This window comes from Pituophis catenifer, unplaced genomic scaffold (assembly GCF_029215685.1).
Source record: "Pituophis catenifer annectens isolate HBS135680 unplaced genomic scaffold, rPitCat1.0.hap2 SCAF_2, whole genome shotgun sequence".
NCBI lineage: Eukaryota > Metazoa > Chordata > Lepidosauria > Squamata > Colubridae > Pituophis > Pituophis catenifer.
Genome location: NW_027256882.1, coordinates 92,282,027 through 92,300,345, shown reverse-complemented (window position 1 = coordinate 92,300,345; position 18,319 = coordinate 92,282,027).

Here is an 18,319-nt window from a genome sequence, read left to right as displayed (position 1 = left end):
GCTCCTGGAATGCATGGCTTAACTGCGGTGTATTACAAAACTTTGCAAGCAGAAATGGTAAAACATCTTAGAGATTTATTTTGTAACATACAACAAGGGGGCAAAGTACCCCCATCATGGAAAACAGCTTACATTTCTTTGATACCAAAAGAGCAATCAGGTCCTAAAAAACCTGAGAATTTTAGACCAATATCTCTTCTGAATAATGACTATAAAATATATGCAAAAGTATTAGCCAACAGGTTGATGCCAGTTATTCAAGACGTGATTCATGATGATCAAGCGGGATTTATAGAAGGCAGATTTATGAAGGACAATGTAAGGCAAGTTATAGATTTATTGGAATATCTTGAGAAGAACAAGCAGATCTCTGCAGTGCTGGTTTTCTTGGATGCGGAGAAGGCCTTTGATAGAGTGGACTGGAATTTTCTATTAAAGACTTTTAAAAAGATGGATTTTGGGGACCAATTTATACAGGCGGCTTCAGCAATCTATCAAGAACAAAAGGCACAGATTATTATTAATGGAAGTTTGACAACGGATTTTAATATTGAGAAAGGAACAAGACAAGGTTGTCCGTTATCCCCATTGTTATTTATTTTAACACTAGAGGTCTTGTTGAATACAATACGGGACTCGAGTACCTTGAAAGGTATAGTGATAAGGCAAGAGGACTACAGAATAAGGGCATTTGCAGATGATCTGGTTGTTAGCCTAACACAGCTGATGGAATCAATAATCTAGATGAAAGACATTATAAAAGATTATGGTACAGTATCAGGATTTAGACTGAACCAGAAAAAAACTAAGATGATAGTTAAAAATATGACACAAGATCGAAAATACGAACTTGAAAGGAGGGCAGGTTTTGACATTGTACCAAAGGTTAAATATCTAGGAGTTCAGGTTGCAGAATCAAATATGAAATTGTTTCAAAATAATTATGAGGTGTTGTGGCGTGATGTACAGAAAGATATAGAGACTTGGAAAAAACTGCAGCTGTCTTTACTTGGAAGAATAGCAGCAGTTAAGATGAACATTTTGCCAAGATTTCTTTTTTTGTTTCAAATGATTCCGGTGCTTAAAAGTGATAAACAATTGAAAGAATGGCAAAGTGGATTGAATAAGTTTGTCTGGAACGAGAAAAAACCGAGAGTGAAATTGAAAATTATGCAAGATGTTCCAGAAAGGGGAGGTCTTAAACTTCCAAACCTACAATTATATTATGAAGCAGCAGCCTTGACTCAAGCGAGTGATTGGTTTGGAAGGAAAAAGACTGGAATATTGAATATAGAAAGCTTTGATCTTGAATTTGGTTGGCATGCTTACTTATTTTATGAAAACAAACTGGATAAAGTATTTAAAAGCCATATACTTAGAGACTCCTTGATGAGAGTTTGGAAGAAGCACCGATTCAAATGGGATTACAAAATACCGCTATGGCTGGATCTTGGTCATATTATGTGGAATACAAATATAATGTCACTCGGGGGGGGGTATATAAAGAAGTTCTTTTTACAGATGCGGGCAGATGGCAACTGAAGACATTAGAGACACTGTTGGACGAAGGGATTAATCTAACTTGGTTACAGTATAATCAACTTCAACTGAGGTGGAAAGAGGACCAAAAAACTGGTATAATGATGCATGAGGAGGAATTGGTTAGACATATAAAAGAGAAAGGTCCAATGCATATTAAAAGGCTTTATAATGTTTTGTTAGAAAGGGATTCAGAAACTGAACTGGTTAAAGATTGCATGATTAAGTGGGCACAAAATTTTGCAGAACCAGTGATGTTGGAAACATGGGAAAAAATTTGGGTTCAGAATGTTAAATTTACACAGTCGCAGAATTTGAGGGAAAATTTTTATAAAATGTTTTATAGATGGCATTTAGATCCTAAGAAATTGTCGTGCATGTACCCTAATGTTCAACCAAAGTGTTGGAGATGTGACTGCTTAGATGCTACATATTATCATATTTGGTGGACTTGTAAGAAAGTGAAGGCTTTTTGGATAAAAATTTGGTGGGTTATGCAGAATGTTTTGAAGAAAAAAATTCAGTTTTCTCCACAATTGTTTTTATTAGGTATAGTTAAGGGTTTTACACTGGGTGAAATAAAGTTGATATTGTATATGATAACAGCAGCGAGATTACTGATAGGTCAATATTGGAAAAACGAAGCTGTGCCCACTATCGAGGAATGGACTTTGAAGATGGCCAGTTTTGCAGAGATGGCGAAGATTTCAGCATATCTAAAAGATCACTCACAAGAGACTTATGAATGGGAGTGGAAAAAGTGGATAGATTATGTGCAGAACAAATATCAGGCTAGGAAGTATCAGATAGCTTTTAACTGAAAGTGTTATATAAAGATAGAAATATTTGAATTTTGTGAAGATGAAAAATATATTGGGGATGGAGGGGTTCAAGTTTTATAAAAAGGGGATTTTGATTTGGATTATATTCTATGGAAGTCCAGGGGGAGGGGTGGGTTAGGGAGGGTTAGGGGGGGTTAGGGAGGGTTAGGGAGGTTAGGGAGGGTTAGGGAGGGTTGGGGGGGGGAAATGGGGAGAAAATGTAATTGTAAAACTTTTCCAATAAAAAAAAAAAAACCTTCCAGTGTTGGAGAATTAGCAAACATCTAGAGGCAAGTTGTTGCACTGGTTAATTGTTCTAACTGTCAGGTTCTTCATGTTTATTTTGTGTTATTGTTTGAGGAAACGAGATGTGTGTGCCACAAAGATTACATTTTCTCTTTTCCTTTCTGCAACAATCTTCTAGACTTTTTTTTTAAATACTTCCATAAAATTAATGCTGGAATGTAATCTATTGTTTACTTTCATGTTGTCTAATAATTGAGAATATGAAACATATGAAAAAATACATTATCAACAACATATGCTACTCCTTATCATTTTATGATATACAAATTTCATATAAAAAAAGAATTAGGATAAGGGCCAACGAATGACAGATAATCAAAAAAAAAATCTTCATAAATTCCCTTACTTTTATGAACTGCTTGGTGAGGCAGTTTACAGACAAAGCTCTTTTTTGTACCATTTGGATTCTTTATATTTGTTAAATTAGGAAAGAAGTCCAAGAATGTGTCAGAGTATTAATATGTAATACATTTACATCCAACTGTTTGTAAATATACACTGTGGTTCTTACAGTTTTCTCTATTTCCATCACTCACAAGAGACTTATGAATGGGAGTGGAAAAAGTGGATAGATTATGTGCAGAACAAATATCAGGCTAGGAAGTATCAGATAGCTTTTAACTGAAAGTGTTATATAAAGATAGAAATATTTGAATTTTGTGAAGATGAAAAATATATTGGGGATGGAGGGGTTCAAGTTTTATAAAAAGGGGATTTTGATTTGGATTATATTCTATGGAAGTCCAGGGGGAGGGGTGGGTTAGGGAGGGTTAGGGGGGGTTAGGGAGGGTTAGGGAGGTTAGGGAGGGTTAGGGAGGGTTGGGGGGGGAAATGGGGAGAAAATGTAATTGTAAAACTTTTCCAATAAAAAAAAAAAAACCTTCCAGTGTTGGAGAATTAGCAAACATCTAGAGGCAAGTTGTTGCACTGGTTAATTGTTCTAACTGTCAGGTTCTTCATGTTTATTTTGTGTTATTGTTTGAGGAAACGAGATGTGTGTGCCACAAAGATTACATTTTCTCTTTTCCTTTCTGCAACAATCTTCTAGACTTTTTTTTTAAATACTTCCATAAAATTAATGCTGGAATGTAATCTATTGTTTACTTTCATGTTGTCTAATAATTGAGAATATGAAACATATGAAAAAATACATTATCAACAACATATGCTACTCCTTATCATTTTATGATATACAAATTTCATATAAAAAAAGAATTAGGATAAGGGCCAACGAATGACAGATAATCAAAAAAAAAATCTTCATAAATTCCCTTACTTTTATGAACTGCTTGGTGAGGCAGTTTACAGACAAAGCTCTTTTTTGTACCATTTGGATTCTTTATATTTGTTAAATTAGGAAAGAAGTCCAAGAATGTGTCAGAGTATTAATATGTAATACATTTACATCCAACTGTTTGTAAATATACACTGTGGTTCTTACAGTTTTCTCTATTTCCATTTGCAATTATATATCATTACCACAGTATCTCCAATCTTATCTAGGGAATAGTGTAAATGCCACACTGTAATTGTTTAGTTAGGTAACTGAAAATTGCCTGCATGTGGATGCTGCAGAGGAAAGGCTCAACTTAATTTTTTTATCAGCGCACTTTTAAATATTCTGCCCAATATAGCAAAGCCACATGTGTTACAGGGACCTTGGTTTCTTGAAGGTAATGTTGAAAAAAAGGAAGCTGTTTGAATAATTTTATAAGGTTCAGATGCAATAAACAATGTAGTGATTGCCTGCCACAACCCGAAGTACATCAAACCTGTCTTTTGCACTTTCCCCACTTTTTTCAAGACCCTTCTGGTATAAGGTTGAATGTCTAAATAACTTTCTCAACACCATTTGAAATATAACAAGTCCTGCAATGTAGTGAGGCATATAAAGTCATGTTCCATTTGCTATAGTGCTTGTAGAACACTGGAGAATAAAGACAGTTCTACTCCCACTCAACGGATGATCAGAAAACAGGAAAACAAGGTGGTAATGCTTCAACAGCTAATTCAAGGACATGATATAGCTGGGGCTACCATACCTGGGCTGTAAAAATGTCAATGAGCATTTTTTTTATTAGATGACAAAATCCCGATTATTGCAAACATAAAAAGCATTTTAAATAAGAGCAGAACTAAATAGTTCTAGTCTAGTCTTGATGTCTGGTCCAAATAATTTTCTAGGATACTCTAATTTAGTGACGGTGATCAATAAAGTGTTATTCTTTGTTTAAAAAAATGTTCCTTTGCATAGATGCCCCTATTGCATCACCCGAAGATGGTTTATGAAGAATAATTTAAATGATAATAAATGATAGTAAAAAAAAAGGCTTTTCATATCAACAGCAAAGGCATCAAGTTTATTGTTTATTGTTTATTTATTGGTTCGATTTATATGCCGCCCTTCTCCGGAGACTCAGGGCGGCTTACAATGCGTTAAGCAATAGCCTTCATACTTTTGTATATACCTGCTTAGTAGGGCTTTCATCCCCCCCTAAGTGGTGTTCTTTTTATACAAAGTCAGCTTATTGCCCCCGCAATCCAGGTTCTCATTTTACCTACCTCGGAAGGATGGAAGGCTGAGTCAACCTTGAGCCTGGTGAGATTTGAACTTGCAGTAATTGCAGGCAGCTGGCAGCTAAGTACTACTTAACAGCACTTTAGTCCGCTGCGCCACCAAGGCTCCTAAGTTGCAAATGATTATAAGAACTTTTGAAGAATACCAATATATACCATGATATAATATAATTCCTATATACCAAATCACATAGACTCTCAGTGTTTCATGCTTTTTAAACCTTATTTTGCATCGAGATATATGACTACTGTATTGATAAATCTGCATGTTTATAAACAAGACAGTTATAATGAAAGTCTATCGTAAAAGTCAATTGTCCTTGGAAAAACTATTATAATGTTCGTAAATACCAGATATAAGACTGCAATATGTTTCCCTACAGTGTTCTCTATGTTTTGATCATTATTCATACAAACAAGGAATCAGATTTAGAAGAAAGGCTACCTCCTGCTATCATCTAAGACTAATCCCAAAGCATTTGTTTTGGGATGCTAATAGTCTTGCTTGGTTCAGCACCTTTCAAGGAGCTGGTTTCAATCTCACAAAACATTTTGTGAAAAGAGAGAGATCTTTCAAGATTTGGCTGCTCCTTGAGTTTCAGGTCATTTTCCATTTTTTAAAAATGCCAATACTTTTTATAATTTTGCAGGTCAGTGGGCACCATCTAGTGGCATTGTAGATTGTGTGTTGCCAACTCATGGTGTGCAGGTATTCTCCAGCTGAGACTTTGAGATGTATTATTATAGCATCCGCTGCAGGAAAGCTTAACTAAAGTTAAAATTGAGTTATTATTATAGACTTCTTTAGGCTTAATATCTAATTGATAACTGTTGCCTGGTTTTTGCCCGATGTTATTGTAGAGCGATCCCTTTATTATTTCAATAAATCAGATCTTCTTGAGATTATTATAGAGAAAGCTGTTCTAGGGGAACTTTTAAATTTTATGATTTACTCATTCCATAAAGAGGATCCCTTTGAATGTAGCCTTGTCCTTTAGAATTCTCTGTATCTAGCTATGAGATTGCATTTAAAGGACAATATTTACTTTCTAGACTCTATATGATTGAAAAGACATGTGAAGGAAATGGGCAAATTCCTTGATACACCTTTTCAATCATATACAATCCTCCTGATTTAGCTTTCTTCCTAAATGGTGGTTTTGTGGTTTTGCTGTTTTTATAATCCCAAATATGCCATACGTGCAGGCAATCCATCATTCTGTAATGTTGCAGCAGTATATTCACAATAGCTATGATATTCCATCATCTTGGGGACATATTAATATTAGCATAATCTCGAAAATAGCATTACAGTGCAAACTTCTGTCTGTTCTGAAGTGAGGCCCATTGAGTTCAGTGGGGCTTCCTGCCAAGTAATTGGGTAAACATTCCAACTTAAATATTAGATGAGCAAGGAAGAACATAATTAATGGTGTGCAAATGCTCAAACATAGTCAGAACAACAACAAAGCCCTGTCAAATGCTTCATATATTCTCAGGAACTCTGACAAAAATTGATTTGTAAAAAATAAAAGTTTTTTTTTTCAAAAAGCAAAAACTGACCACTAATAATTGACAGCCAGATGGAAAGGGCTAAATTCCTTGAGTAAATTGTTCATTGCAGATCATTTGGCTCAGCTGCAGCCTGGCTCCTTATATTGTTTTTAGCATTTTTCACTGTGCACCAATTACATTACCCCAGCATAGAGTGTTTGCTTGTGGAAAAATGAAGTTCATGGCTTAGCAACAGATCCATCTCCACAATATTTAAACAATAAATAAAGTGCACCTGCTACAATGGTTTGAACTGAAAAAGCAGTCAGAGAAATGCTCACCTAGCAGTACAAAATATGCAGGGTATACCTTATTGCCTGAAACTAGAATGCTGAATTAGCCAAACTATTAAGCACTGTACTAATGGATTACACAATGGCAGAATGTGAGCAATATAGAAACAGAAACATAGAAAAAGATGGCAGAAAAAGACCTATGATCCATCAAGTCTGCCTTTTGAGTTTATGGAATATATGCAATATGGAAGGACTCACTGGAGAAGTGCCTAATGCTGGGAAAGATTGAGGGCAAAAGAAGAAGAGGACGACAGAGAATGAGGTGGCTGGATGGAGTCACTGAAGCAGTAGGCGTGAGCTTAAATGGACTCCAGAGGGCAGGAAAGTCTGGAGGAACATTGTCCATGGGGTTGCGATGGGTTGGACACGACTTCACAACTAACAACAACGTGCAATAAGGAAATATAACATTTAATCCCATGTATAGTTGCAGAGCATGTGGGATCCTTGCCTATTTCATATATTTATATCTGCATACCACATTTTAGTAACTTTTAATTAACTATGGTGAGTTAATATTCTAATAAACGTAGGATGTTGTTGTTGCTCTATGGTAAAACCTCCCCTATATGGTTACTGTAAAACCATTCTAAAAAATTCCTTCACATAGTCTGAATTTTAAATCTGACTTTAAAAGTACAGCTTCCAAGAAGGTGGAGAGTTTGGAGAAGAAATGGCACTTTCAAACATTTAATCCTTCCTTTCCTTCTTTCCTTCCTTCTCCCTGAATACTTCTGGTCTGAAAGAAAAAAAAAATAGATCTGACATTTATCATTCTTTTTAAGTTGAGTAAAAGATCAACTTGGATGCTGAACTCTGAGAAGGAAAAAAAAAATCACAAAGCTTGGGGGATTTCTATTGACTCTTTGGAGGAGAAATTTTGGCTGATTGCTAACCCAAGGTCTGTAAGAGAAGTATCAAACTGAAGCTCTGCAGAAATTTTTGCCTCTTTGAAGGTGCAAACCTAAAGCAGCGGAGGCATCAGTACAAAAAGAAGTGAGTAGTTGGTTCATCCTTGATTCTGGATTCAGCTGGAAGTTGACAAAAAGTGCAGATTTGTCTTGAACTGCGAACCCAGCACTTGATTATTAGTTCTAAGAGGATGGTAACATAGAGGTTGTATATATCAGGAGCACCTCTGTAGAGTGTTTCCCAAGTTGAAAGCAATCCTTGTCATCTTAAAACTGACTTTCGGGTATGTCTATTTCTGTTACATACATTTCTATATGTCCTTTGGATATCATTGCTTTAGTGGATGATGTTAAATTATACGTTTTATAAGAAAAATGTGCTGCCAGTGGAAATGACCTTGGTGAGAAGAAAAGTTCTGTTGCTGACTGGAGCCAATTGTGCAACCTCAGCAATTTCAATTAGGCCAATTAATCACTTAGTTACTGACATTGTTATCCTTAAGCCTTCACATGTGCTTTTTCAATAGGCTGCAACTAAACAGAAATATTGAGGACAATTCTACAAGCCCATTTATCAATTTGTTCTCAGTGCAAACTTGTAGAACTAATGGTGATTGCTTAGACATGTAAGTAGATTTCAGAGATTTCACATGAAAACCAGAAAATGTGACCCCCTGTTACCCTGGATCTAATCACATAACTTTTTAATGTTTAGTTGCAACACCATAATCTGGTGCTACTCCCAACTGATTCTCAACAATTCTCACCTTTTGTTGCAATGTAGATGGGCAAAAGTTCACCTGTTATGAACATGAACCAGGAGAAGAGTACCTTGTTGAGAAAGTGTTGCTATAACTAAACCAGTGCAAAAAAAAATGATATCAACATGAATATTAGGGTTCTGCATCATTTAGAATTAATCTCCAAAGAGTGCTCCAGAGCAAACAGGAGCATTATCATAACAGCTGTCTTCTGCATCACCTTAAAACTTTTATAACTTCTGAAGCACTTTTTGAAAATCCAATCTGAAGTCTGTACTACACTGAAGTGCATTGAAACTTAACTTTTAAGTTCCGGTGGTCACATCTACTCAGAATAAGAACAGACGTGATATTTTGAGTTAGAATTGAGCTGGTGTCTTGCTTCGGTCTTCAGTCCAAAGTTTTATCAACTAGAATGGAAACAGCCACTGGTAACTAGACGAACTGGATAATGCTTTTGAGAAATAATACAAGACAAAAATAAGATGAGGTGTATCCAACATCCATTGCACCCATGATCTGATCCATAATTATATAATAATATCATTTGCTGTAAATAGCATTGGGTTTCAGAGTCTGATGAGTAAATATTTTTACAGATCTAAAGGTAAAATATTAGAAGCAAATCTATAAAAGAAAAATAGATTAATCTTTTTTTCTTTTAAAATGCATTATTTCCTTTTATTTTTAAACATATTTCCTCTTATTTATTTAAAGCTTCTTTGAGAATGTGCAGTAGGGATTGCTAATAGTTGCCTTGCTGTTAGAGGGTTTCTTAGACTCTTGCTCTTCTTTCAAAAAGCAGCAATGACATGAAAGTCTTCCTTGTAGAGCTGAATTTTTTTTTCATACATTATGGATCAGAATGAAAGTTTCCCAGTTTGATTAAGCAGGGTCAAATTAATACAGGAAACAATACACTACTAGCCAGTCATGTCCAGAGTTCTACAGAAGAACCAAAACAGGGTTCCAAGTCATTTTTCTCTGGAAATCCACTAGCTAAGAACCCTTACTAGCTATTATACAACTCCCACACTTTAGCCACAGATGTTACTAATCTTTTAAAATAAAATTACAATCGGTGCTTGGAGTCTCATGCTTGACATTGCCGTCTCAAAGATTTCAACATATGAGGTCATATATGTTTCAGATCCAGAAATGTGGAGTTCTGTTTTGTTTGGTTTGGTTTTTTGTTTTTTTTTTAAATTCATCTGCATTAGTTACTTCAGCATCTTCTGGCAAAGACATTTCCCTAAACTCTGGACAATACAAGCCATCCAGGAAGTGTTATAACTGGAAAAACTGACTCCTGTGTGCTCAGGCTTACTGAGTGGCTGTTTCATACATTAAATGAGTTTAATCATATAAGCTTTATATTATGCAGCCTGGCAACAGGAATATAGAAGGACGACATATTATCCCATTCAGTGCACTTACAAATTTAAACAGCTTCCAATGTATTTAGTCATGGCAATTCAGACAAAAAAAAAGCTGATGTTTTAAAAGGGAAGGATTAGGAGAAAGAAATGATATCATGTGAGTGAGTCGGTGCATTAAAATGACAAAGGAAAACACAATCAAGCATGATTCAGGCTGCCAACAAAGTGTCTGAACTGGCATCCTTTTGTGAAATCTTATCCTTCTTATGATGTCACAGGGAATTGCAGTGTTTGATACGTTTGTTTTTTAAAAAATGAGATCATGTGCGTGCTGAAAAAAATAAGGTAAATACCAAGAATGACAAAAAGCAGCAGCAGCTAAACTGATGATACTATTACTATTATTATTATTAACATAATTTGGGCCCTATCCAATGACATGAAATTTAATATTTAACTGTGAGAGGGACCTTGGAGTCCTAGTGGACGCTCACTTAAACATGAGCCAGCAGTTATGGCAGCAGACAATAAAGCTAATACAATCCTTGGTTGTATAAACAGAGGCATAGAATCAAATTCACATGAAGTGTTAGTATGTGTTGTGGCCCGCCAGCGGCCTACACAGATTGTTGCTGATCCCGACGAGGAGGAGGCTGGTGTAGTGCTACGCCAGCAGCCTGTGCAGCCGGCGCTTGAGTTGGACAGCAAGGAGGCTGAAGAAGATATGGTGCCAGAGGCAGGGATTCAGTCAGAGCCTTCAGAACCTTCAGAGGCTCCTTTAAGTGAAGAGGATGAAGAGGAGTAGCCTCTTCTCAATGCATGGGCATGCAGAGCTGCCAAAAGGCAGGAGTGGTTCCTCAGGAGGAGGTCTCCTTGAGAGTAAAGCTTGGGGCTAATTGGCCATGCCCTTAGCCTATTTCAGAAAGTATGCAGCTTGTAACAAGCTGCAGGAAACAACTTTAGTTCGCTAATCATCGCATTGGGATGTCTTTGCAACCTTGCTTCTGGGCTTTCTGCCAACTCCAGTAAGACTCTGACTATCTTATCTGTGGAATTCTGGCAGGCTGTTAAGAACATATATTAACAGCCAGCATTTGCTAAAACTGCGTTATTTGAGTAAACTAAGTTTTGTTCAGAGTTTGTGTGTGCTGTGTTCTTTGGGATCCGTAGCTGGGGCAGAACAGTATGCTTGATAAATCCTTAATAAGGCCACACCTGGAATACTGCAACCACATTACAAAAAAGATGTTGAGACTTTGGAAAAAGTGCAAAGAAGAGCAACTAAGATGATAAAAGGGCTGAAGAAAAAGACATAGGAAGAACGGTTGTAGAATTTGGGTTTGGCTAGTCTAGAGAAAAGGAATAGGGGTGATATGATAGTAGTATTCCAGTATTTGAGGGGCCACCACAAGGAAGAGAGGGTCAATTTATTTTTCAAAGCACCAGAAGGCAAGACAAGAAACAATGGATGAAAACTAATCAAGGAGAGAAGCAGCTTGCAATTAAGGAGAAATTTCCTAACAGTGTGGACAATTGATCAATGGAACAGCTTGCCTTCAGAAGTTGTAGATGCTTCATCACTGGAGGTTTTAAAAAAAGACTATATAGGATCTCTTGTTTGAGCAGGGGATTGGAGTAGAACATCTCCAATGTCCCTTCCAGCTTTATTCTGATTCTGATTCTAACACCATTACAAATGGTGTTAAATGTAAATATAACAATATACCATCATTTGATGAACAAGTAGCCTCTTCTATAAAACCCAGACTGGGATCTTATAATCAGTCACTTCCTTAAACACCTGAATACAGTCCAAGTGGCCAGTGAAACAATTCATTGCTATACATTTATCTAGATTATAGAATGTATGGAAGATATGGCAGAGATCTGCCACTAAATACTCCCCATCCCAAATTAAGGTTCTAATTTATGTAATTTTTATGTTTTGCATTGCTCAACAACCAATTATATCAATACGAATGACAACCTGGTACCAGAGTCTACAGAATTTATATTATCTACAAATCTTACAAACATTAAGGCACATTTTCACAAACAGACAAAGGTATTTTTTAATGCTGCCTAAAGTTTAGCCTTCCATGTATTTAGTTAGACAATTCAGCCCCCCCTGATTAGAAAAAACTGTAGAATTCTGGAGACAACTTTTATCTCATTTTTAAAAACTATCAAATGATCATACAATTTTGATTCAAAAACGTAATGTACCATAATTACCAAGTTTTTCATTTTGTTTTGTTTTACACACACAGAGAGAGAGAGAGAGAGAATTTTTTTTATTAATATATGATTGTTTTCAATTTTCAAAAAGTAACCAACTATATTCAACTATATTTAACAGAAGAGATTCTGTTTTTCTAAAAATTGTTTCATTTATTCCTCCAAACTTGCAGTGAAGACAACATAGGGTGAATTTTATGTATGTTCTGTAATGATTAAATTAAAATGTTAAAGAATGTCATAAAAAGTTATATTTTTAGTGAAAGTCTTCACTTCAGTGGCTGGGGACTTGATGTCAATCGAAAAATGATTTCCCAATGGTTTGGTTTTGTAGCAAGTCTTCAACTTTTATGTATATACACTTTGAAGTTGGAAATTGTTGTTAGACTATCAAATATTGTTTGAGGTGTCACTCATTTTTTTTTTTTTTGTTATGGGAATGAGATCTTAGCAGAGAATTATTGAGGCAAAAAATGAGCATGTGAATGACACCGAAAAGGAAGGTGTTTATAGGACATATACAAGGTGAATTTTTGTGCAACCTAAAACTGTCAATAAAATCTCAGTTAATTCTCTAAGCATCGGATTTATTTTTGAAAGAAGGCAGGACCTTTTAAGATTTTGGTCTTCAGGTGCTATTTGCAATGTATGGGAAATGTCTACCTAAGAAACCATGTTTTATGAAATCCAAAAGTAAACTGATGGTTAATTTGCTGATTGCAAATGCTGATTGGAAATGCAATAAACATTGTTTACCATCTTTGAGTTGGTAGCCATTGTTTCATTGAGTGAAAATATCTCTCTTCTTACTCTTCAGTCATGGATATACCACTCAGCCTTACAGCTGTATAAAATTTAGATTAGAGGACTCTAATCTAAATTTTAGAGATTAGAGGACTCAGGTATTGGATTGATACTTGATTCTCTGGATTTTTGTACTGTAGTGGTGAAACCATCATTTGATTCCTGAAAGAAACTGGCCTTACTTGAATCATGGGGTGATTGATAGTTTCAGTTTCCTTCTTGATTTTTTTCCCCCCATTTCACACCCATACACGTTCTTGTAACTGTATACTTTCTCCCATGTAGAATTTCCTGCTAGTAACAATGAAAAATGTTTAATATGTCAGGATTTTTTAAAATTTGGCAACTATCTGGATAAAATTAATTTTAAAAAGTAAAAACAAAAATAAAAAACAAGGGGGATGTTTCAACATCACCATCCGGCAGAGAAAGAAGAGATTAAATACCCATCACAGTTCAATCTTCCTTTTTCAAAAAAAAAAAAAAGTGTTTGCTGAGGTTAGACAGCTGAAAGGACTTTCTTTGTCAATATTCTTCACAATAACCATGAACTTGGTTTGTGGAGACCACACAAAGAGTGATGTGACCCCTCAAAGTCTGATTGTATGCGGTCTTCTGTTGCTTAGAAAGTTTGACTTCCTGATGTGGGAAAAAGGTTATCCTTTTCTGACATTTGTTAATAATTTTGATGTGGTTAGTAAGTGATGCTGGGTCATGAAGGTGAAAAGGAATCATTTTGGAAAAAAGATTGTTCCCCTGATGCTTGGTAAATGGAGAAAGGAGAAAATAGTTGGGATGCTTCTGAAGTGATGCAGAGGATACCTGTTCATGTCCCTCATGAGAACTGATCCCACAGAACTGTGTCCTGCAAAACTCTGCAGCCAAAATACTTTCCAAATTCCGGTGACCATCTCCTTCCATAGAACACCATATTAATATGATTTAATTTAATAATTAAATTATAATAAATCTTTATTAAATATTAATTTAATAAATATTAAATTATTAATTTCATATTAAATTAATAGAGTTAATCTAATCTTGCGTAGCTTCTTCTCTGGTAATATTGGATTGCTAACTAAGGCATACAACACTTTTGCTAGACCAATTCTTGAATACAGCTCATCTGCCTGGAACCCACACTGCATATCGGACATTAATACAATCGAACGAGTCCAGAGATATTTCTCGAGAAGAAGAGTCCACTGCTCTGCTCACAACAAAATACCTTATGCCACCAGACTTGAAATTTTGGGCTTAGACAACTTAGAACTTTGCTGTCTTTGGTCCGACCTAAGCGTAGTACATAAGGTCAACTGCTATAATGTCCTTCCTGTCAATGAATACTTCAGTTTCAACCAAAACAATACAAGAGCACACAATAGATACACACTTATGGTAAACCACTCCAAACTTGATTGCAGAAAATACGACTTCAATAACAGAGTTGTCAATGCCTGGAATGCTCTACCTGACTCTGGTTTCTTCCCCAAACCCCCAAAACTTTAACCTAAGACTGTCTACTGTAGACTTCACCCCATTCCTAAGAGGTCTTTAATGGGTGTGCTTAAGCGCACCAACGTGCCTACCATACCTGTCCTAATGTTCCCTTTTATTTGTATCCATTTCATGTATTCATAATCATGTTTCTACTTGTATTTGTTATCTCATACATGCTTGATGAAAATAAATAAATAAATAATACATAAATGGATCTTTATACTGTTTCTTTATCATGGATAGTAGTTTTCCTTGAAGACTGTTCATTTCATTCAAAAGTAAAACAGCTCAGGATTGCAGCCAGAACAACGTGACACAGACTAAAGCCATGAGGTTCCAGGGGTTCTGAAACCCTTGAGAATATAGAATGAAATGGGATAATATATAGGCCAGTCCCAAACACAATTTTTGGAATGACTTCTACTGCAATAAAGCAAGATAGATATAGCCTCTCTTGGGAGAGCTGCCAGTGAAATCATAGTTTTCAGACCTTGTGCTCAGTATAAAATCATTTGGGGACTAACCCCCGAGAAAGGATAAGGACAAAGCCGGTGGAGTAATATTGTTTATTGGACTAGGTTCATTAAGAGGGATACTACTGTTTTTTTGTTTCTTGCTTGAAGCTTGATAGTTTTCTCACATGATATGAATGAAATGAAACAAGTGTCAAAAACATAAACCAAAGATAGGCAAGCTGCTGTGCTCTATAAAATATATTTTAGAACACAGTTCCCATAATCAGACATCAGCAATGCTGGCTTGAGTAAACAGATCTGTAATTCAAACAGATATTAACTGAGAAGCAATGGATTGTTCATCTATGGTTTAAAGGATTATTGTACAATATTCATCGTAATCTAAGGTATATAGTGAATAAATTATAGTACCAGGACTGGAGAGATCCAGGTTCAAATTTCCTCTTCAGCACAGAAGCCTTCTCTGCCCAGCTTACCTAAAAGAATTGTTATTGTGGGAATTGAAAGATTGGATGTAGTGTGTACTATCTTAAGATTCTGAAGAAAGGCAGAATATCATAATAATTATGATTAATAATAGTAACAAAAGTCACAATATAGGCTGTTTAAATGTAAAACTGTTCAATCTAATAAATCATGAAATTTCATGGTCTATCCATTTGGTAGTCAGTCTAATATATATCTGGAGCTCCATGAGGCTTTTTTCCTGTTCAATGCTTCTCTTCCATGCTCACCTTCATGAAATATCAAGGAGTTCCCCCAGCATTGAAAATCAGCCAGAAAGTTTACTCATGCAGGAAGAAAAATGGAGATTTGGTTGGTTGTTTAGCATAATTTAATTTTATGTATTGCATATTGATGCCACCTGGCTTCCAAAAGACTCTGGGTGGCTTACAACATTTAAAATACATGAAACGTAACTGGACAAAACTAAAGCAATAGCATTCAAACAGAGATTCAACAAGAGCTTCACAATCATCCTATCCTAAGCTCTGGGAACACAGCCAGGTCTTAGGGAACCTTCCTTCTTGAAGAGGGAGAGTTGTACATACCTTTGGGGGAATGTTGTTCCAGAGGGTAAGGGCCATGACAGAGAAGGCATACTTCCTCACAGTAGTGGGTTTCACTTATCTTTGCTACCGGTTCGGAACTGTGAGCGCACATGTGTGCATGCTTGCTTCTCTCACGCACGGCGCTTCTGTGCATGCGCAGAGCATTCTGTGATGATTTTCCAGGCAGGTGGGTGGAGCTTCCCACCACTGCCACTACCAGTTCACCCAAACTGGGGCGAACCGGTAGAAACCCACCACTGCTTCCTCAGCCCCACAAGATGGCAACTCTTAATGGAGGGGAGCTGATACACACCCAATCTGCCTAGTCACTAACAAAATCAGAAAACACTTTTATATGCTAGATATTTCCAGATACACTCATTTCTTCAGTGTTGTCAGGATCCTTTGATATTGTGAATACCTGTATTTTTAAATACTCAGAAAAGTTGTTCTCAAAAACCATCATTTGTAGATGAGGAAGTCTGAGGTGAAAAACCTCAAATGAGCCCACTTTATCTTCAAGTGACTCTGTATCCACCTGTCCCTTTGGAATGTGAAAAGGATAAGAACAGATATAGTCAGGATTTCAATAGTTTTACATCTCAAATGAATCCGAAGAGTGACTATAAAAAAAGGATGGTGTCTCGAGATTAACGCCCTCCCTTTTTGTTCTTTGGAGGCAGCCAAATAGAATGGGACCTGAGTAGCCCGCTTGTCTTGGGTGCAGATGGCTTTAATTGTCTTTCCAGATGTTCTGCCTCCTGAAGGTCAAATTCACCTTGTTTCATTCTGGCTGAATCCTTCTCTGAGAGGGAGATTATACAAGGATTCCATGGAAAGAAATGTAACAAAACAGCAATGTTTTTATTTCAAATGTCACCTCTTGAAGGTTTGGAAGAAAATAGACTTGTAAGTTAAAGACTAGGAATGGCTTTTGCAAAGAAAATAAAAGTTCTTCAATAGCTATGAACTTAAAATAATATTTGCTAAAAAATTAAAAATAAGATGTAATTATTGCAGCAAGGACATTTCTGATTGCAGCAAGTTCACTGCTGAGAATGTGTATTAATTCTGCTGTTCCATTAAGTTTTAGAACAGCTTTGCAACTTCTATTTTCACTTCACAATACCTCTTTCATGTGAAGTAGGTCCTATTGTTTCAATTTTTTTCAGATGAAGCATTGAATTCCTAGATTGTTGTTAATTAGGAAAAGGAATCCTTCTTTAATGTTTTTCTAACCTCAGAAGCATTCAAATTGGACAACAGTTTGAAGTGAAAACATTGCCAGAACTACACTGATGACCTTTTTCAAATTAAATCCAGAAACATGTGTTAATGTCCTGGATAAAAACCACAAGGAATGATGTTTTATACAAAAAGTTTCATAGAGAAGAGATACAGCATTGCAGATTACTACATGGTAAAAGGTAAAGATAAAGGTTCCCCTCGCACATATGTGCTAGTTGTTCCCGACTCTAGGGGGCAGTGCTCATCTCCATTTCAAAACCGAAGAGCCAGTGCTGTCCAAAGATGTCTCTGTGGTCATGTGGCCAGCATGACTAAACACCAAATGCACATGGAACGCTGTTACCTTCCCACCAAAGGTGGTCCCTATTTTTCTACTTGCATTTCTTATGTGCTTTTGAACTGCTAGGTTGGCAGAAGCTGGGACAAGTAATGGGAGCTCATCCCATTACACGGCACTAGGGATTCAAACCGCTGAACTGTCAACCTTTTGATCAACTAGCTCTGCGTCTTAGCTACTGAGCCACCTCATCCCTCAATGCATGGTAAAGTTATATAAATGTTTTCTAACTTGTAACAGCTGAGACACTTTTTCCCTGAATTAAAATTAGTATTTACCTTTCATTTTCACACAAGTGGCAAAGCTTCACTTTTGGTAGCCCATCTATCTTAGTAGACTTCAAGGAACTGTCCTGGATCTCACAGTTCAGTGCTAAATATATATTTTAATACCCTGACTGGGACAGGCCAAAAAGTTATTTTGTCCAGCCTTTTCAGTCAGCAAAGGATCAACTAGATGCCTCTTTGCAAGTAGGACGCAGTGGCAAGTATAGCCACTGACAGCTCTATGCCCCAAGAAT